Here is a 22007-nt window from a genome sequence, read left to right as displayed (position 1 = left end):
TGGACTTGATGATCTGCTCGGGTCCTTTCCGACCCTAGAAACTATGAAACTATGAAATGTGACTGGGGTTAGCAGAAGAAGTTCAATCCTTAGTTCACAGACAATTCTGACGCTGCCAGTCTTCAGACCTTAAGATGTAATTACAGGAAACAGGCCATTGCCTTTCATTTGTAATAGTAGCACAAATGCATTAACTAGAATTAAGAAAAAATATAGTAATATATTTGCTATAGCCTAACTTGTGGCTTTTGGTCATAGCCCAACACTGGGAACCCTGAAGAGTGTATATGCCTGAAAGATAAGCATTGGGAGCTAGAGTACTTTGGTTTATAGATAGGATTGTTATGACCCTTCATGACCTGCCACTTCTTATGCATCCTGATAGATTTGCTGCCAATGCAGAGGAACAAATTACTATCACCACTATATATGTATTACCTGTTGCGATAATACATGCACAATCCCCAGGTTAACATCACAAAATAAATCATTGAAATGTGCCTGTAAAATCTTATTCAGTGCTTTCCTCCAGAACCCCTCTTATATGGTGGACAGAATGGGTGACACACCCTTAGGGTGGCATTCTGTTACCTGATTTAGCCACAAAAACTGCAGGCAGTTGTGACTTACACAGCTAAATGAGCATTTTAGGTTTTATTCCCATGCATCTCTCCCACAGTTAGGGAACTTATAGCTCAATATAGTTCCTCTCAGCTTCCTTTTATGTAAATCTCTCTCCTCCCAAAGCATAGCACTCCCTTTGACACACCAGATTAAAAAAAAATGAAATTTTACAGTGGTGTGTACTGAGTGTGAGTTCAACAGAAACTAATATCTAAGCATGCTCCAAGTTACATTTCAAAGCATTATATCATATTGTCTGTGGCATGGCATAGTATGTGCATTTTTGGAGGAATTTTTCCAAATAGAAAGAACATTTAATTAGGGTAAAAATATTTAACACATCTCTTCCTGTACAAAACCTGCCACTGCAACACATGAAAATGCACATTATTAAGGCACCAATAATGTTAATACCATCATCAAATTCTATTTACTTCACTCTGAACTTTATTCTGTGTGAACCAGAAGCCTTGTGTAAACAAACATGTAGGTTTTGTGTATGTAGAATTGTGTAGGTTTTCAAGAATGCAGACAGCAAAAACAAAAAGACCATCATGTAGCATCACATTAAAGCCCACAAGGCCTTAGGCAGGTCCAGGATGCTGTAAAGGTGGCTGCATGACCAGCTTCCCTACCACAACCAGGAAAAGCAGATCATACTGCAGGTGCAGCAGCCAGGGATACTTTTTTTTAAGTCTCGGAATCAGGTAAGAGTCTCCTGCCCCACAACACTCTTAGCAAGTCCTCCCTTCCCCTCCATTCTCAGTAGCATTGCCCATCCTCTTCCCATTTGTCCCCTCTCCTCCCACTGCTTCTGCTGTCTCCAGCTCCAGGGTGAGCTCGGCAAGTGCTCCTCCCCCACTCCAACTGAGCTCACCTGAGGACAGAAGCAGTAGTGGGTAGATTCCCCCACTACGGCTGAGGCTGACTGAGCCTTGCAGGGGTTTGAGACCCCAAGAGGGAGAATTGGAGGCCAGGTGTGGCTGAAGCCACCTGTGCCCTGTGGGTGTGAGACCCCAAGGTGGGGAGTTGGGGCCAGGCATGGCTGTGGCCACCTGAACCCACCAGAGAAGGGAAGCCCTGAGACCCTAAGAAAAGGGGGCCATGACGAGAAGCCTGAGCATGAGGGGAGAATGGGGGGCTCAGCCAGAGAGCAAAAGCTGAGTCCTGACCTCAGTAAGTTCTCCACTGTTGGGAGGCAGAGTGTGGGTTGAAAATAACATCTGTAGTAGTACCATGACCTGCTGCCCAGGGGAGGAGTGAGAGTCCCCTGTGAGACCCTGAGGCACCAGTTGTGGTGTAAGGTACCCCAGCTCCCCATGTCTGTGAAGGAGGACCCAGACAGGGGGACCCCAGAAAGAGAGTGTGGGTGATACATTAAGGCCTGTCAGAGTTTCCCCTGACTGGCCCAGGCAGGGGCCAGAACCAGAAGGGCTAGGAGGCTGACCAAGAGGGTCGTCCAGGGGCCTGGGGTCCTGACTGGCCTGGGGATGGACCAGGGCTAGAAGAGTCAAAGGTCCCAGTGAGGGGAACTGGTTGCAGGGAGATAGGTGGCCAGCAGAGTCTGCCTGAAGGGAGGAATCTGGGTGGGGTCCTACAGTAGGATTCTAGGGCCCATCGTGTGGGACTGGTGCTTATGAGAACATCATGATGTCATCTGCAAGGCTTGGGTTGCAGTGTAGGGGAGGAACGGAGGTGCAGATACTACCCCCCGGCATCAGGGCAGAAAATGGGCAGCATCCCACTTAATTTACATCTTTATTAATCAATTAAGATCAAGTCGTGGTGGGCGAGAAGGCAGGCAGTTAGCCCAAGAACAGGTGGGCGGGCCAGGCGAAGATCGGCCCTGAGCAGGCCCCCGTTACAATGGGTCATCAATAAAGTTGTCTGGAACCTATAGATCCATTACACGTACCACTGTCATTTATTAATCAAATAGTGGTAGTAGGTTGTTATCCTGTATGTGACTAGCACTGGATGGGGAGGAAACATTTTGGCAATGGTTTTATAGATATCTGCTATGACACAGGAAAGTTGAGATCTGGGAAACCTTGGGTTTCATTGGAGGTTCTGGAAGAATTTGGGCTCTACTGGGTGCAGATTCTTCTGCTCATTCCCTCACAATGTGGACTCCTTATTGTCCTCTCTAACATTCACCTATCTTGTTCCTGATTCTTCCTCCTGGCTCCATTCTTTTCATCTAGCCAGTTCCAATCTCTGCCCCGTGGTCATCTCATCCCAGTTCCAATTTTCTTGTCCAGCAAATCCAATCTCACCCCTTCAGATTCCTAGTCCAAACCTCCTTGCTTAATCATTCCCAGTCCTGTGTATCTCCATGACTCACAATTCCAGTCTTCCTGTACAGCCAATGTCAACCCTGCCTTCTCTAACAAATAACAAATGCTTGCTCTTTACCGTCAGCCTCTTGTCCCTATTACAAATCATGGAGGAAGACAGAATTAGACATCCTCAAATAAGAAGGCAGGATATCTGTGTGTTTTTAATATGGGAAACATGATGCATTTTTGCTTAGCTTTCTCCCTTAGATGGGCTATTCTGGCCATAATTTTCCAAAGTACTTCTGCCTGTGGCAGGCACCTGCCATTAATAATTTCAGCTCCAGTTAAAATCTGAAAATTTATAACTAACTACAACCAGAATCATAGGTAGCATTTAGCAAGCTTAATGAGAGGCAGAGCTACCAGTCTTCCCTAAAATAGTGCCTAATTCTGCCACCTGGAGAGGGTATAAGATCATCACCATAGGTATTATATGCACATATACAGGGACACATGCATAGAATTCAAGCAAAATAAATACCATATTTACTTAATTACAGGATGAAGCCTTCTCCGCAATCAGCATAGGGAAAAAAGACTCTCATCTTACATTCACATTCAAGGAAGCCTCATTAAATGCACTCTCTATGATTAAACTGCTGCCAAAAGCAGCATATGCTCAGTAATAGAGATGAACTATGTAGTTGATTAAACACAGCCAACACTGAGCATGACTATAAAACACATGTCCCACATTGGGCAAACATAGTGCGGCACCTTTTCTTTTTTTTTTAAAGAAATTTTTCATGTTCCTAGCCAAATCAGCCAAATCAAGTCCAAATCCATGAGTCAGTCCAGAACCATAAGTGGCCCTACAACAAGCAAACATCCTCCACCCCCACCAGGGGCTTCAGATATTTCCAACATCTTTTGGCAGGCATCCTATGTGCAGGCCCAAGCCCAGAGGCTTGGAACTCAGATGCCCCCAAGTTTCACCTACCCTACCACAAGGATAAATTAGTGCAGCTCCTCTCAATACAATATATGCAAGTGCCCATTGCATTCAGTCTGCCTCAGTGCCAATTCTTATTCAAGTCATGATGAACCACTACACTAAATGCATTTTACTTCCTCTTCATTCCCTCAGCTGAGCTGCAATTTTCTATCCCATTTCTAATGATTCCTTTTTATTCACCAGCCTTAAATGTCTGGCAAACATCACTACATGGGAACTCAAACAGTTCACCCAAAATTCCTTTGTCGCTTCTTCTCTCAGCCTATCACACATGATTATTGTGGCCCTGCCTTCTGTGTGGTGGAGCTGGCCCAGGTTGCCCTGTACCTAATCTACATATACATTCTTGGAGAATCCGAGGACCTGTGACAAGAAAGCCCTGTTCCAGCCATGAGCTGGCATCTAATTGGCATATGGATCCTTTGTGGCGGGAACCTGGAGTACACACACACACCTACTGAGCAGTACTGAGCTATGTGGTCACAATGGCTTGAAACACTGTTGACGGCTGGGATACAGCCCAATGAACTAAGTGAAGAACCTTTTTGATTTGGACTAATATCATGCATAGTTTGTACTATATATAAGTAGATACAAAAATACTGTTTGAACATTTGTTGATGGTGTACCTGTGCTAAAACTTGTAGCAGTTTCAAAAAGGCAGAATACATCCATTTTGGATGAACCAAGTCTCTGGCTACCTGTAGTAATATTATGTAAATTACTACAGGTATGTTGATTTCAAGGTCAGTATTTTCAAATATGCCCCTCACTTCAATGGGCTTAGGGAGATCAGGGTCTGAGAATGACCCTGTAGGAAAGGAACTGCAGGGGAAGAAGTTGAGAGGGCAGAGAACAAGGAGGCTATCTGACCCCCTAGATTTATTTCCCCTGATGTGTAAGTGGGAGGGAGACAAATTCAGGGCAATCCTCCAATAATTCGGTTGTATACCTGGAAAATTATAACAAATTTATAAATTTTATATACGTAGAATCTAATTATTAGGGGGTCATCTTATATTTAGGGTCATCATATATTGGAGTAAATACTATGCTATACATAAACCAAAATATTTCTCTATTTAAACTCTTTCTTCTTTAGAATTCATCATATTTTTGATCAAGGGAAAATAATCAGCAAAAAAGAACGCATACTTCTTTTATAAACTTACATTATCTATTAGCCTGTTCCTGGCAGCCTAGAAAAATTACTGATAGAAATGTGCCAGGCAGTCTGAAATCAGATCATATTTCCATAGACAGGAAGCATTTGATGACAAGAGAGATAGGATCTTCAGAAATCTCAGTAACTGGAAAACATTTTAGGATTGTGGAATCTGGAACTGAGAGAAGTACAGTCACTTTTTTTTTTGATTCTGCATTACTGAACACTTCCTATGTTCATTAATTCCTATGGAAAAATAACTGCCACTTACCACATCCAGGTTCAATTACATGTTGTTTCCACAATGAATAAATATCTCACCACTCCACATTTTACCTGGAATCAAGAAAATGTTTCAATATATACAGATTGAGGTGGGGGGGGCGTTCCTTATGAAGATGTTAGGTAAATCTGCTTTATGCAAGTCACAGGAAGTTATATAGCTGTAAGTTACTGTGGTAATTTTGTGTAATTCTAGAATGTAATTGAACTGTGAACTTTAATGCCAAGCATTATGACATGGAACTATGTTGTGAATGAAAAGGCTAACATTTCATATATTCATAGATGTTTGGGTTGGAAGAGACCTTAGCAGATCATAGATTCCGACCCCCTGCCCTGGGCAGAAAAGAGCACTGGGATCAGACGACACCCGCCAGGTGCATGTCTAGCCTCCTCTTAAAGACCCCCAAGGTAGGGGAGATCACCACCTCCCTTGGAAGCCCATTTCAGACTCTGGCAACACTTACCATAAATAAGTTCTTCCTGATGTCTAACCTAAATCTGCTCTCCATCACTTTGTGGCCATTGTTCCTAGTTACTCCAAGGGGTGCCCTGGTAAACAGAGCATCTCCTATTCCTTGCTGTGTGGTATGAATTTTAACATATTGATTTTTTTTCTTTTATGAACAACTAAAACTCCATTGTTCCCTGCTTGACATTAGTAAATGAACTTTGTATGCCCTGTGTACTTGAGACTCTGTATGAGAGGGTGAATGGTGAAAGAATGGGAATTTTTGCATGAAAGCAAAAGAAGACTTAACTTATTATGTAAGCAACCAGGTGCCAATGTATGAGTAACCAAACAGTAAACTAATTAATGGATGACTGAAGAACTCATCTGTGATCAGGTGCAAAAGGAGACAGTGAAAAAAAGGAATACTGGATATCCTGCCATTAGATTTACACAGTTCTTCAAGGCTGAGATACCAACTCTGAGATACCAACTTTACTGGAATGACCTCAAGTTGAGATAACCAGAAGATGAATAAGAAACAACCTCTAATTAAAAACTGAGCATGAAAAACCCCAGTGTGGAACAAAGACTTGAAATCCATATAAAAGTGAGATGTAGACAAGCCATGATCGGGAATCCACTCTCTGCAACCTCCTGGAGCACAGACGTGTCTGTTCACCCTGGCTCCCATCACCCTCGATGAGCCTGGGCTGGCCACCCAGTGCTAGCTTTGAGCAACTTCTGCTAGTAAGTATAACACCTTACTGGTATAGTTTTGTCTGTATGTCTGTCTATGTCTGTTTGTATGTATGCTTGTGTGTATCTGTTTGTATGACTGGTGTGTCCAAGCTTATGTATCTGTTTCATGTAATCAATAAACAAAGCATTTTGCCTTATCCCCCTTTATAAGGTCTCGCTTTTGATTTGATTAATTGGCAATTTAAAGTAACTGGGTAAACAGGGCATCTCCTATTCCTTTCTGTCCCCCTCTGATGAATTTGTATGTGTCCACAAGATCCCCTCTCAGCCTTTTCTTGTGAAGACTGAAGAGATCCTGAACCCTCAATCTCTCCTTGTAGGGTTTTGCTTGCAGGCCACTAAGTATACAAGTGGCCCTCCTCTGAACCTTCTCGAGATTATCCACATCCCTCTTGAAGTGTGGCACCCAAAATTGGATCCAGTCCTCCAACTGCAGCCTGACCAATGCTGCATAAAGGAGAAGTATCACCTCCTTGGACTTGTTAGTCATGAACCTACTAATGCATGATAAAGTGTGGCTACATGACAAACAGGAAAGATATTTCTGTTTGGAAGGATGTTTCTGACAAGCAAAATATTAAGAATGAATTATGGCTCTATCTTCATAGGAATTCTAAAAGGGAGAGGTGGGCCTTTCAACCCACCTTCAGCATAGCTTCTCAGGGAGAAAACATGTTATAATCCACCAGAATTATATTGGCATATATTGGTATATTGCCAAAGAGGTACTAATTGAGAGCAGAGTGAAAGTATGGTCCCATCCTTCTCTTTAGTCCACAGCCTGGCAATGCTTAGTAAAGTGACAGAGATGAGGTAGATCTCTTCTACACAACATTATCCTGAGTGCCCTGGAAAAAATATGACCAGGAGCTATTGCTTCATAGATTCATAGATGTTGGGTCAGACGGGACCTGAGCAATTCATCAAGTCCGACCTCCTGCCCTGGGCAGGAATGAATACTGGGTTCATATGTCCCCCACTAAGTTAAGCTCATATGACCCCAGTTAGGTAGTTATCAAGCCTCCTTTTAAAGACCCCTAAGGTAGGAGCCAGCATCACTTTCCTTGGAAGCTGGTTCCAGATAATTTCTTTGCTGATTAATTTCTCTCTCTTCCTCTGTAAAACTCAGACTTAAAAGAGCCAAAATTGAGCTCTTTGAATGTCTGTACTACTCCCTTTGGCCCTTCCTAGGTCTAGCCTTTAGCCACATTATAAACCCAGTTGCTTGCCAAGCCAGCAGCTGTCCAACTTAAACCCCAGAAGCTCTTCTGACCACCCAGGCCCAAGATCAAGCTTTCCCTTGGAACTTGCTGTCCTTCAGAACTCACCCAGAACAAAGGCCAAAAGCACAGGACATGTACCAGCAACTGATTGCCGGCCCTTCTATCAGATAATCTCTTTAACCAGAATCAAGCACAGAAGGAAGGGAAAGTAGTGGAAAGACTGGTTCGAAAGGGCCTTTACTAAAGCCTTTCCAAGAATGAGGCTTCCCACTACAGGCATATCTAGACAAGTCCATATGTGCGATCTGTAGCACTGCACTTCACGTGCCCCATACATGCTGGTAATCTCTGCACTGCTAATTTGCAGTATGGAGTGGGGCTTGACACTGGGAGATCCCAGTATCAAAAACTCCACTCCTAAAAAATGCGGGGTAGTACATGTGGCAGCAGTGTATGCCACCCAAAACCAGAGCCTGGCCAGCCAGCAAGAGCCACACTCTGGCATCCAATCACCTCCATTTATATTACTTCCTAAATGGAGGTTCCCTTTAAATCAATTGTGGATCTGCTTCTTTAATATCACCTCCTATATTATGAAGATTTCATTAAGGTTATAGATGGGAAGGCAGAGTGGTAAGGTAAAAACTGACTTGTCATAGTATGTTTTCATACTATTTCCTTTCTGTTTGTATGCTGGAAAATTAGTCTTCAGTCCTTTCATGCCAAATTAGAACATTTTTTCAAATTTACTCATCATGACTAGGAATACAGAATCAGTTTATATGAACTGAAAATATTGGCTTCCATATTTAGGGAAAGTTCAGCAAGGTAACAATTCACTACTTAGACCTTGTAGTTATAGAATATTAGCCCTGGTGTTAAATGTTCTTGAAATAGAACCAAACGATTTGTGTTGATTAAAGAGAGCAGGACCACTATTGCAGCATATTCTTATTAGGCTCTAAGAGTTGTCAGGAAGCAGCAGACAATAATGGCCCCCCTGGTGTAACTTCAATTAAGCCTATCCATTTACTCTAGAGATAACTTTGGTCCCTTCTGACAAGTGTTCTCAATAAGGAAGTTTCATCTGTCTGGGGTATATGAAAATATTAGATTTCTGAGAATACAAGCTAATGTTTAGAGATTCCAGTCCACTTATACTTTATAACATATCATGCACTCTGCCTTTTCTGGAAGCTTCAGAGGAAAAAAGGAGCATGATAGTTTGGATGGTATTTCTTTGGTGAGTTTCGCTACATAGTAAATTAAGTTTGTAAAGAACTTCCCTAAGCATTACTGATAATATCTAAATGCAAACCTAAAAAATATGTGAAACTAAACTTTAGTTACCTTTCATCTTTTCACAATTTAATTTGTTAAAAGCTATGTCGATTTCATAGATTTCATAGACATTAGGGCTGAAAGGGACCTTGGAAGATCTCTGAGTCCAGCCCCCTGCACCAGGGGCAGGAAGTCAGCAGGGGTCATAGGATCCCAGCAAGATAAAAATCCAAATTTCTCTTGAAGGCGTTCAGGTGCTTGAACCACAGTCTATTCCAGACTTTGGGGGTTCGGACAGTAAAGAAGTTCTTCATTATGTCCAGCCTGAAACAGTCATGGAGGAGTTTGGGACTGTTTGACCTTGTCATCCCTTGGGGCCTGCTGGTGAACAGATGTTCCCCCACATCCTAGTGAGCACCCCTTATAAACTTATAGGCAGAGTTTACTTTAGCAGGACATTTTAAATTAATCTTTAAATCACTGTAGATTATCTAATAGGTCCCTTCCAACCCTAACATCTATGAAACTATGAGCTGTTATACTACTTTCTGTCTCAATTTACCAGTTTCTAAGATTCAATTAATCTTAATGGGTGAAACTCCTAAGAAAGGCAAGATTGTGACTTATCTTTCTGGATGTACTGGCTAAGGAGAGGTCCACCTACTTGTTTACCACTTTATTCAGGTTGACAGTTTTAGCAAGTGACAATGGTTATCATGAGACTAGGACCCATACACCATGAGCCAGGATGCAGGCAAACAGGATAGACAATGTCTTTGTTCTTCATGGTGTCACAGCACACTCCCATGTCCTGCTCCTAGTGAGTTAGGAACTTAAAGGGGGGGTGTCGCAGGGCACTTCAGTCCCCTGCTCCTAGGAAAAGGTACAGATGCTGGTTGCTAGGGCAACTGCAGATTGGTCAACTGACCAGAAGGGGGCAGGGCCTGGCCTATATAAACAGCCCAGGCTGAGGCCAAGCAGGCAGTTCCCTGCTAACATCCAAGGGAGAAGGAGCTCTGCTGGAGTATGCTGCCTAGGGAAGCTTGATGGCCTGAACAGCTTTGGTTTGAGGACTGGGTGGAGAAAGCCCTGGTAGGGAGTGGAATGATAATTAGGCAGGTAGCTTACAGATTGCGTTTTAGCCAGGAGGCTTAGTTTTGAGTTGTAGCTGATTGTCTTATGTTATTGCTTTTGTTGTTACACCGGAGGACTGGGTGAGGCTAATAGGGGTTGGAGGAGGCCTCATAGGGGCTCCACAGCAGTGTGGGGACCCCAGTGCCAGAGAGAGCAAGCATTTAGGGGTGCACTGACCCCTGCCCTGAGAAGGGGCACAGTGCATTAGGGGCCGGGTAAGGTCAAGGCCACCTGAGCCCCACAGGAGTCATAGACCTGAGGAGGGGATTAAGGGGCCAGGTACGGCTATGACCACCTGAGCCCCAGGCTCGGAGGCAGGCCCTAATGCAGGTGGAGCCCAGGGTGGGCACACAGACAAGCAGCCCCAGGGTGGGCACACAGACGAGCAACCCCAGGGTGGGTGCTCGCTTAAGACCCCAGAGGGGAATTTGGGGGCCAGGCATGGCTAGGGCCACCTGAGTCCCAATTGTGAGACAGGGCCCCAGTGCGGGCAGAACTGTGAGGGAAGGACCCAATCGTGAGAGCAGATTGTGAGGGAAAGCTCCAATCGCGAGAGCAGGCCCCAGAGAGGGCACAGCCAAGAGAGGCCAGAGAGCGACCGCAGAGAACACGGGCAACTGTGAGGAGGGAGAGGCCAGGGGGCCCTGGGCCAGGGTGCGATAACCCCAAAGGGCCCGTGAGGGCATGGGCAATTACGTGAAGAACCAGGGGTGCCCACGAGGGCAGAGATAGAAGTGGACTAGACAACGTCCGGTACATCTGTGGGGCTTGGGGCATGGTATCAGGGGTGGTAGGAGCCATGCATAGCCCCTAAGGCTTTAGTGCACGGAGTCATATCAGACAGAGCACCAACTTGCATATATTGGGGTGCTGTGTCCAAGGGGGTGAAAAGGCAGCCTCCCATAACATTAATAACACCAAAGACGTGGTGGGCGAGAACGAGGGTGCATTGACAGCTTGGCACGGTAGGGGCATTAGGAGAGATCATGGCCACTCCTAGGATGCCGCGCTGTGACACATGGTATATCTACAAGTACTGTTGATCTAGCCCAGATAGGGAGTAACCTCCTGTTGGCCAAGTACATTTAATTGCTTACCCCCAGACAAAAGGAAGAATCGTGGGAGCAAAGGAAGAACTGTGACACCAAGTCTCAATTACTTCCTTGGTTTAGCATTATTGCACTGTCTGCTGCACCTAGGACCATTAGATGCCTCCATTTTTGGCCTAAAAAGATACCTAGGCATCTAGATTTTGGCTATTATGCACGCACAGCAGTAATACATATCAGCGATGCAGATATTTAACTCATACTTCAGATCTACTGAAATTCAGATGAGTGCTGGGGGAGGCACCTCAGTCCATTCAGACCTCCAATTCCTTAGGTATGGGGTTCTCAACCTGTTTCTTCCTGAAGCTCCCTGCCCCCATCCCACCCTCCTGCTATAAAAACTCCATGACTCAGGAGATGACAGGCCTAGCTCCCCAGACCTGCCCACACAGCCCTGGGCCCTGGGCGCAGTGGGTGGGGCTCTGTGACAGGGTGTCCAAGGGCCCCACTTACCTGAGCAGCAGCAGTGTGGAGCCTCGCTCACCCACCCACAGTGCCAGCCAGAAAATGGAGGTGTGATAGCAGAGTAGGCCAGATATGCTAATACTGTTAAGGGAGGACCCCAGGAGGCATGCTGCGCCACTTGTGAGAAATGATTTTAAGCCCGGTAAGGGCAGGAGATGGATTTCCCTTACCCACAGGTGTGGACATGCCAACAGCAAAGCAGCAGCCCCACTTTAGAAACTTGTGCTCTCTATGGGTAGGTATGTGCACTGAGACTGATGTCATGAGTCAGCGCCCTGGTCAGCCAAATGGGCAGTCACGGGGCAGTGCAGAGGCAGCTGCAGGAGCTCCACAACACTGAGATTCCAGCCATCTAGAAGCAGGAAGGGGATAGGATTGACTCCACTGACTGAAAGCCCAGAGGGGCTTTTGGATACCTAACAAGCCCAGACCTCCAAGCCAGGGAAAGCAGGAGCAAGAAAAAAGGAAACTCCACATGGGCATTGACAATTGACATGCAGAAGGTACAATGACATGTGAGTCAGGAGGCGTGACTGTCTCATGGATCCGGGAATGTTAGTGATGAAACAGCACTGGACAGTGAAGGAGGAGATATTTATTTACAGGATGTATGGTCTTAACTTTGTCTTCCTTTATATGGGTCATTAATTTCAAGGTCTGCATAATAATGCATTTACCCCTAAGAGGATCTCATAGCATACTTTCATAGCACACCCTCTGGGAATCTTTGGGTTAGTACTATGTGTAATGTGTGTGTTACATAGTACTAAACCCACTTCATCACATTCTAAATCAATTCCTTATTATGCAGACCTTGGAATGAATGACCCATATAAAGGAAGACAAAGCTGAGACAATGCATCCTCTAAATAAATATCTCCTCCTTCACTTTCTAGTGTTGTTGCTACTACTACCGAGATGGGATTTTTGTCTCTGTATGTTGACACAGTAGATATTGTTTTTTTCTCTTTGGGAAGTGATTTATTATGTCAAAGAATGTGACACTGGAGAAAGTAAACATCCTGCACACAGTACTGGCAGCTTTATCAATAGGAGCACAGTTTTTTCTTTTTCAGTCATATTTATAAGGCCACAGTCTCTGCCAGACTTGGCATAATTTTTAAAGCGGTCAGAGCCACAGTTTCTTTTAACTTGTCCCTACAAGGATCTAGTATTATGCTATCCCGTCATGGTAAAAGTAGATAGCCCTTAGACTAATGAAAGAACTTTCTGTACTGCACTCTCAGATTAGGCAACACTTTAATTGGCAGTCTGTTCAAGAAAAAAATATCACTAAATGACAGTTGTTATCTTAAGATGTATATTATATCTTGTTAGCATAACATATTACAATAATACTATATTTCTCCACGTTTTTTACATGAAAGCACTAGACTGTGTCAGCTCTTCAGTGAAGTGTCACTGCCCCTAGAAGAATAAAGCTCTAGTTCTGGCTCCCATTTTCAGTGCTGTTCATCCATTTTATCTAATGATTAGTCAATGTAAAATGGATAAACAGAACAGACCAGAACACAGGGCTCCCTCCCTCTCAGGATGGTACCCTCTGCAGTGAGCCAGAAAGCCAGCTCCCTCTTGCTTTTCCTCCTTCTGGTCCCCTGAATTTTTCACTCCTGGCTATCAAGTGACCCAGGAGGAATAGCAAACACCCTACAGCCCTACCTAGCCCATGGCCTGGCAATTAAAGCACTATTCTGGAAATTAGGACGCCTGTGTTCAAATTTCCTGAGAATAAATGACAATAGAATCCAGGTCTTCTGTGTCCCGGAAAGGAGGCTAAATCACTACACTTTAGGGAAACAGGTACCACCACCATGTCTTGCTCCTCCTTCATCAAACACTAGATACTTAAATTTTTTCTCTGATTAAGGATTTGGGAGTTTACACAGAATTTAATCAATATCCCAGATGTGTGGGGTGTCAAAAGACTGTTGTCTAGAGTGCAATATTACTATATTTAGGGCATGTCTACAAATGAATGTAAAATGGATTAAAGTTAATGTCCATTAAACTAATGCAGATTAAGTGGGTGTTGGCAGATGTATACACATGGTGGGACTTGGGGTTAACTTTAGTTCAGGTCACTTCAGGCCTGCCATGTGCCCCTGTGGCCACAGGGAATAGCTCCAGCCTTCAGACACATGGCTGTCAGCACTTGGTAGCCATGCTAAAGCCAGACTTAGTTGCCAGCATTTGACAGCCATCTTGGAAATACACCCCTACTCTCTGATGCCTGGCCCTTCCCTGCCCAGGAGCCACATGCCCACCACAAGCCAGTACATGCCAGCTCCCTCCTTGCTCATCCTGCCTCTGTGCACCAGGGCTACTCCTGCCCCTGACAGCAATGCCCAGCACCCCACTGCTCCAGCCTGGCCCCTGCCAGTGATGACTGATGCCCCACACTCCTGCTGGCCACAGTGCTGGCCCTGCTGGCCCCATAGGCACCCTGCCACCCAGGCCCCAGGAGATCCTTCACCTGCCAGTTGGGACCAGGGCCCCTGCACCCACCAGTGGGCACCCACCAGTAAGGACTGGCTGTGGGAGGCCCTTGCTGACCTCCTCCCCTTGCACTTCCCACTCCAGCCCATCTGCTCTACTGCCCACATACCTCCTACCTCTTTCCCATCCCCAGCATCCCTCTTAGGATATGCACATGTTTGAAACAAAAAACTTTATTATCCTTACAACACCCACCCCATCTCTCCTCCCTTAACAAAGTGTCCCTCTACCATCCTCCCCACTCACCAATAATAAAAAGCCCTCTTACAAGTGGCAAACCGTATAGTAAGCAGCCCAGACTTGTGGGAGTGGAGGGAGAGGGAGACACCAGCCAGGAGCCCTGGGGCTGAGCTCTGGCCAGACCTCTCATTGCTTGGCAGACCCAGGAGTAAATTCCCTGCATTAATGCAGAGTAATGCATTGTGGCAGTGCACTGTTTCTGCCTGCCACTTTAAGAATATCATTCAGACTGTGGAGTAGCTGTCAGGTTGGTCCAGGTCCAATTAGGTGGTTACCTGACCACAGGTGGCTGCCTGATTGGAGAAGGGCTGGGCAGGGAGTGAATAAGTCCAGACTCTGGGAGCAGGGCTGACAGTCACATTTGGGGAGCCAAAGGAGCAACATCTCCCAGACAAAAGACTGTAGCTCCTGGAACATCTGGAGGTTAGGGTAGGAACTATGGGGGTGGAGGAGGTTCCTGTTGGTCCTGGGTAAAACCTGAAACTGCACCCTGCTGTGTGGTGGGACTGCCTATGGCTGGGCAGTCCTCAGGAAATGCCATGCCTGCATGTCCCCTATGAAAAGTGAGGATGGTGTGCTAAAATACCTCAGCCCCCGCTGCCTTGTGGGTACCCCATAGAGAGGAAGGGTGAGGGGAGCACACCCTGACAGAAAAGCACAGGGTCCAGGTCCATGGAGTGAGGCCTGAGACAAGGCCAAGGTCCACTGAAGGGGACTAAAGGCCCAAGATAAGAGTGGGCCCAGACAGAGGCCAGGCCAAGATTCTCAGTATGGAGCCTGTAGCCAATCGTGAGCAGAGATGGACTGAACGGCTGTGTAGAGTAGGATCCAAGCGAAGTTGAGTTGGCTCAAAGAACTGCACAGAGTAAGGTCTAAGTTAGAGAAGTGTAGGTCTAGGAGGGGCCAGGATGGCCAAGGTACACAGAGTGGGGCCTAAGGCCAGGTTTGGGCCAAGGGCCGAATGTGGCCCAGCAAAGGGGCTGGGGGAGTTGTAGACAATTTTGGATGCCATCTACAAGGCATAGGACATGGTGTAGGAGGGGTTCAGAACCATGTATTTGGCTCAGTATACCAGGGCTGGAATTAGGGCAGTCTCCCACATTTTCATCAGTTTACATCAAGGCACAGCTAGCAGTGAGGGCAGACTCCCCTAGAGCTGCGGGGGCATTGATTTTTTTCAGGTGTCCAGGGGCCCCCCTGTTACATGCATCTACACATGCACTAATCCAGATTAACTAATCCCATTTAAATTTGATACTTGGTTTGGGCAGGTCTCAAATTTAGGCTCACATAGCCTAAAATCACCATTTTAAAGCTGCATTATAAAGGCACGCACATGTAAACACATGCCCATAACCTGACTTAAACTGGGCATTAAATGACCATGTGTAAACATGCCCTTAGAAACTTAAATACCATGCAAGGACATTTAGAGGAAGAATAGGACCTGGGGCCCTAACATCTAAAATACAGACTACAAAAGCTGTTGTATGTTTAAAATTATTAAATAGTTTACAACTACACTATATATTTTGTTTGTATTGTGCTTTGAACTCTATACCAAGTACTTACACCTGCTTTAGCTGAATCCAGCAGATCCATGTGTGTCTGGAAAAATAACAGCATGAGATGTGTAAAGGAATTCCATCAACTGCCAAAATCATTTGTGCATAAAATAGGAGTGTGTAGGAGGGGATTGGGGGAGGAAGAGGTAGATATCTAGATGCATAGGGAAAAGAAATGGGAACAAAAGCTGAGCTTCGCATGAAAACAAAGAGGCTAGATGTATATCCTACTGAAAACAGTCAATATTAAAAATTCAGCTTTAGGTAGCAATTATCACAAAACCTGAAGTAGCATATTCATATTTTAAGTGCAGAACTGTGTAAGGACAGTTAGCAATGAAGCCCATGGGTTTTCATTTACTTTCATTTACCCATGTGCTAGGTAAGCTTGAGTGTATCTGCTATTCCGTCTGGGCCACATAACAGCCAAGAGTTCATAGGACCAGAAGGAGAATAAGCAAGAGAAAGCTGGCTAGGTACACTGTCCTTCTTGGCCTGAATCTGTACCTGTTGCACTCCAGCTATTCCCAGCTGCGTTATGTCAGGGCCAAGACAAAGCTCAGCAAAAAGTGGGAGAATGTTATCCTACTCATATTGGCTGCTTTCTACAGTAGGCAGATAAGGTCCAGATTGAAGAAACTGATTCATAAATAGCAGCCACTAGACTGAGTCAGATGAAGATGAGAGAAGATGAGAGATTTATGTGAAACAAAATTACTGTATTTTTCCTGGATTTAACATATCATTCCATATTTTGGCAACCTGTTGAAGCAGTTATCTGTAGTGATAGTGGGAAAAAACCCTCCCTTCCTCCCCCACCCTCCGCCTCCACCCCGCCCTTGAAGCCGAGCTTAAAACACCTATTAAATTCAATGATTTTATGTTTTATATTAATTGGTCTTCCACTGTTGCCCACATATCTTCTGGTAGTACCTAAACATGATGGTGTTTAGTACATTACCTTCTTATGGATAAAGAAAGCTTGTTTTTCATCTTCTGTTTAATTACTTAAGAAATGTTTCTGCTCATCCTAAATGAAGATATTCTGTCTGTGTTCCAAAAATAGAAATAATTCTTTCCATTTTTGTGCAATATATGGTCAGTTTTACTTAGACGTGTTAAATCAGGTTACATCATATGAAACTCTATAACCCAACATAATCCAGCACAACCCAACATGTCTGAGTTGACATTTAAAGAAATATGGGTTCGGGGGGTTTTTTAATTGTGGGAGGACATGGATGGTATCCAGGAAAAGAGCATATAGTTCTTTGGCTTGCAGCTTATGGTAGTTATTCTAGATGCTCGTGCCAGTTAATTCCTTATTATTCTAATGAACTCATTTATAAAATGTAAATGTACAATAGTAAATGTTATGTTTTTTCCTAACATGATCTTCCTACAGCACTTCAAGTCCCTTTATTCTGCTTTTATGCCCTATGGTGTTCTACCCAATATGTGTAATAAGACAAAGATTTCCAGCTTTCATCAAACTCAAGATCATCATCACAGACTGGCCTTGTCTATCTTGAAAGACAAAGCAGTCTAGAAAATGCAGAAGGCTTTATTTTTACAATAATCATAAACTTGCTTGACAGATCTCTAACTTTTCAATAATTTACTTTCTTTTCACATAATAGGACTGATCATCCGCTAGTATATTTCAACATTGCTCCTTTAAAATTGTTACACACACAGGGGATTTAGTCAATGATCATGTCTTTAGTTGAATCTAGGTTGTGTGTGTGTGTGTGTATATATATAAGTATATGTATATGTATATATGTTATGGATACATCTAATAAAAAGAAATATGTCCTAGCCAGTAAATAACAGTACTCACTAACAGTTTAACAATTCATTTTCCTTTCTTTACTGCGTTACCATTGAATGAAGGATCAGAGGCAATAATATTTAAACGGGAAGACTAGAAACTGCATGAGGGAGCCAAAATGTAAATCCCAAATTTAATAAATCATAGCAAGAACATTTTTGTTCTGTTTCTCTCCTAAAAGGAAGAGACTGTCAATATAATTAATAAAGTGTGACAATTCTTCCTTTATGAGGGCTGAACCATAAGCTTCTTTCTTAATTAACACAGGAAATACACAGAAAACTAATCTTAAGTAGACCCAGGTGTGTTCCAGTATTGTTTTGTTCTTGGATTTTAAATCCCTTCAGATATCAACAATGTCAAGCTAAGAATGAAACTGAACTTGATTTACTGGGATGCAGTAGCTCAGTGCCTTCTCCACCACTCACACTTCACAGTGCGTGACAAATGCAGGAAGGCCAGCAGAACATGGAGATTCCAAACTCTGTCTGAAGATCATGTCTCCAGACAGATTGGTTCATCGGAAGGCCAATGGAGGGATCATGTGATTGATAGTTATATAGTTACAGAAGCCAATGCCGCAGAACAACAGCAACCACAGCTGCTTTTTAAAATACCTGAACCAGTAAAGAGACTGCATAGCCTTCCTGTAGCTTGGATCCCACTTAATAGCCCACACATGCCTGATTATTTAGTGTCTATGCCAGAGGAATGCATTTCATCCTGAACAAATAAGGGAACATGCCAACAAACTGCCTACAAATTTCTTATTATAAATGAACTCTATGGACGAGATACATTATGTTTATGTAATAGGCAACCATAGTTCCTCTGGATCATGGTGTACATGTAAGTGGTCTAGTCACCAACACTTTTGCCATGTACACATAGGCAAAAGCATGGAGAGTTGGAGGCTGCCCAAGACCTACCATCCCTTCTTTAGACCATAGAGACAGTATCCTAAGGCCAGACTGAGTCCAGATATTCAGTGCCTCAATGATTGTAGTGTCTGCCAGAGAGCAACAGATAAGAACTGATGCTGACTACATAATAGGCCTATGTGAAGGAGCGACTATTTCCATGAGATGTGCCTCATTCGGGGGACAGTGATTTGATTCAGTGATTCGAATCACTGCACCGATTTGATTCAGCTAATTCAGATTTGGAGATTCAGCCACCAAATCGACTACGGAAGCTTCAGACAGCCCTAACAGATAGGGATATGTTCTCAGGTGGTGAAGGATGGAATGAGGCTGGGACTAGGGAAGGGGTGGGGGGAAGGGTTCTGTTTCCAGAGCTCCACTGTGCTCCAACTGTCCCCACTTACTCCAGCTCCTGGGCTTTGCCATGCTGTGGGGCAGGCAGCTGGTGTCGGCTGCTCCCAGGGCCACTGCAGTAGGAGCTGGGGGAATAGCAACAAGTGGAGCCCTGGGCAGCGCAGGACATGGCACATCTTGTCTGCACTCACCTTAGCCCCCACTGCTATGGCCTCAGGAGTGACCATGGAAAATGCCAGTTGGTGTGGAGGGAGTGATCAGGGTGCACCTCTTGCTGCTCCATGCCCCCTGGGAGGGCTGTGGACTGTGGGGCTGTGTTGGGCTCTTCCCAGGGGTGTGTGCCCCCCGGATCTGGACACAGGATAACAGCAGGTTGCCACTGCTGGCTGAGGCCAGTGGTGGCACCAGGCTGATTCTTCCCGGTGCTCAGGGTGGGCGCACTGAATGCCAGGAACAGCCCAGTGCTATCAATAGCCCCAGCCTGCAGTGGCAGCCTGCTGTCATCCTGCATCCAGATCAGGGGCACTAGATTGTTCCTGGTGCTTGGGACAGGGGCACCAAGTACCAGGAAGTATCAGCCACTGGTGGGGAGCATGCACTCCCAGAAAGAGCCCAACACAGCCCCCATCCCTCCTGGGGGGCATGGAGCAACAAGAGGTGTACCCCACCTCTCCCCCCCACACCTGCTGACAGTTCTCACTCCAGTTGGCACTGGTCATGCCTGGGGCCACTGCAGCAGGGTCTGGGGGAAGTGGCAGCAAACAGAGCCCCGAGCAGCGTGGAACGCAGCACAGCTTGTCCACACTCGCCCTCACCCCCACTGCAGTGGGCCCAGGAACAACCAGGACCAGCTGCAATGGGAACTGTCAGTGCATTGGGGGGGCATGCCTCTTGCTGCTCTTTGCTCCCCTAGGAGGGCTGCAGGCTGTAAGGGTGTGTCAGGCTCTTCCCAGGGGTATGTGCCTCTGGATGTGGATGCAGAATGCCAGCAGGCTGCTGCTACAGGCTGAAATCAGCGATGGCACCAGACTGATTCTTCTCAACACTCAGCACACCTGCCCCAAGCACCAGGAACATCCCAATGCTCCTGGATCTAGACATGGGATGACAGCAGGCTGCCACTGCAGGCTGGGGCCAGTAGCAGCACTGGGCTGTTCCTGGTGCTTGGTACACCTACCCTGAATGTCAGAAAGAATCAGCCTGGTGCTGCCACCAGCCCCAGCCTGCAGTGGCAGCCTGCTGTCATCCAGGGGCACATACTCCCAGGAAGAGCCCAACACAGCCCCTCACCCTGAAGCCCTCCCAGAGGGCATGGAGTAACAAGAGGATTCCCCCCCCCACACACACCCACTGACAGTTCCCATTGCAGCTGGTACTGGTTGCTCCCGGGGCTGCTGCAGTGGAGGCTGGGATGAGTACGGACAAACTGTGCTGCATCCCATGCCGCCCAGGACTCCACTTGCTGCCACTCCCCCACAGCCTCTGCTGCAGCAGCCATGGGAACAGCTGACACCAGCTGCATGCATCATGGCATGGTGCAGCCCGGGAGCTAGGCTGCATGGGGACAGATAGAGGCCAAGTACAGGGGGACACGTGGAGCATGGTGCAGCTCTGGGAATGGCACCCCTTCCCCTGCCCCTTCCCTAGTTCCAGTCTCCCTCCCTCCCTCACCTCCTTTGGAACCTAACCTATCCCTATTTGTTACATAATAAAATGGGTTCACTTTATGCAAGGCTTGAGGGAAACCTGTATAGTCTATGGCCAAATCTTCAAATCAGTGCCAAATCTCTCCAAATCGATTTAGAGGCTTCTGATTCAATTCTGACCTCTTAATGAGTCTCCCAATTCAATTCAATTTGGATTTGGAAATTTCCCCATGAATCAGGCTGAATCTCCCTGAATCGAATTGGCTACCAAAGCTTCACACAGCCCTACTGCCTAACACCTCAGTGAGGGCACTTTTCTGCTAGGGTGATGTCCCTTAGCAGTGGGACTAGGGTTTTAAGGTAGCTCAAATGAAAAATCAGAGACATCTGTTTCCACCCTCACAACCTTCCTTGCCACTAAGAATACCAGGAAGTCTTCAGACACTGAAGCCTAAAGCCAGTGGTGCTATGAAGATAAGTACTTTGTTCCCTTGATGGCCCATTCCACACAAATAGCAGTCTAGCAGGTTCCCACAAGTCTGCGTCTTTCCCTGTGTACAAGCTATTCAGGGAAATAGAAGCATGCAACATTATTGTAATATAAACAAATTTAACCCTAAAATATTATAAATCCCCATTGTCTGTCATACCATGTATACAGGCAGGAACATTAGGAACATACATGGTTAAAGTCTGAAGACAACTATTCTTTTCCCAACGTAATCAAGGAGCAAGAGTTGATAAGACAAGACCTAACTTTATCATACCACCCAGCTTCAGATAAGGTGAAAATTGGAAATGACATAAATAGGTATTTAGAGTGCAGACAGAAGTCATGATTTTCACCTGATCTGGCCCCTGAAACTGCTCTACAGCTGTGACTGAACACAAGTGCACAGCTGCAAAGTGCTTTAAAAGGACCTGAAACCAGAACAGCTCATTCTGGTGTTTGTCTGGCAGGTGTTAGAGGATGAGATAGGTAAATTTGAGCCCCCTCATCCCCGCCTCCCCCCCGAGGTAGGGAGCTCCAATCCACCCTTTCTCTGCTCCAGCACAGGACTTCCGGAAGGCCTTCGACACTGTCTCTCACCCCATTCTCATTAAGAAACTGGGGGACTGTGGTGTCGATGCCCACACA

This window comes from Crocodylus porosus, unplaced genomic scaffold (genome assembly GCF_001723895.1).
Source record: "Crocodylus porosus isolate Cpor-Errol unplaced genomic scaffold, CroPor_comp1, whole genome shotgun sequence".
Classification (NCBI taxonomy): domain Eukaryota; kingdom Metazoa; phylum Chordata; order Crocodylia; family Crocodylidae; genus Crocodylus; species Crocodylus porosus.
Note: the sequence above shows the minus strand (reverse complement) of the source record.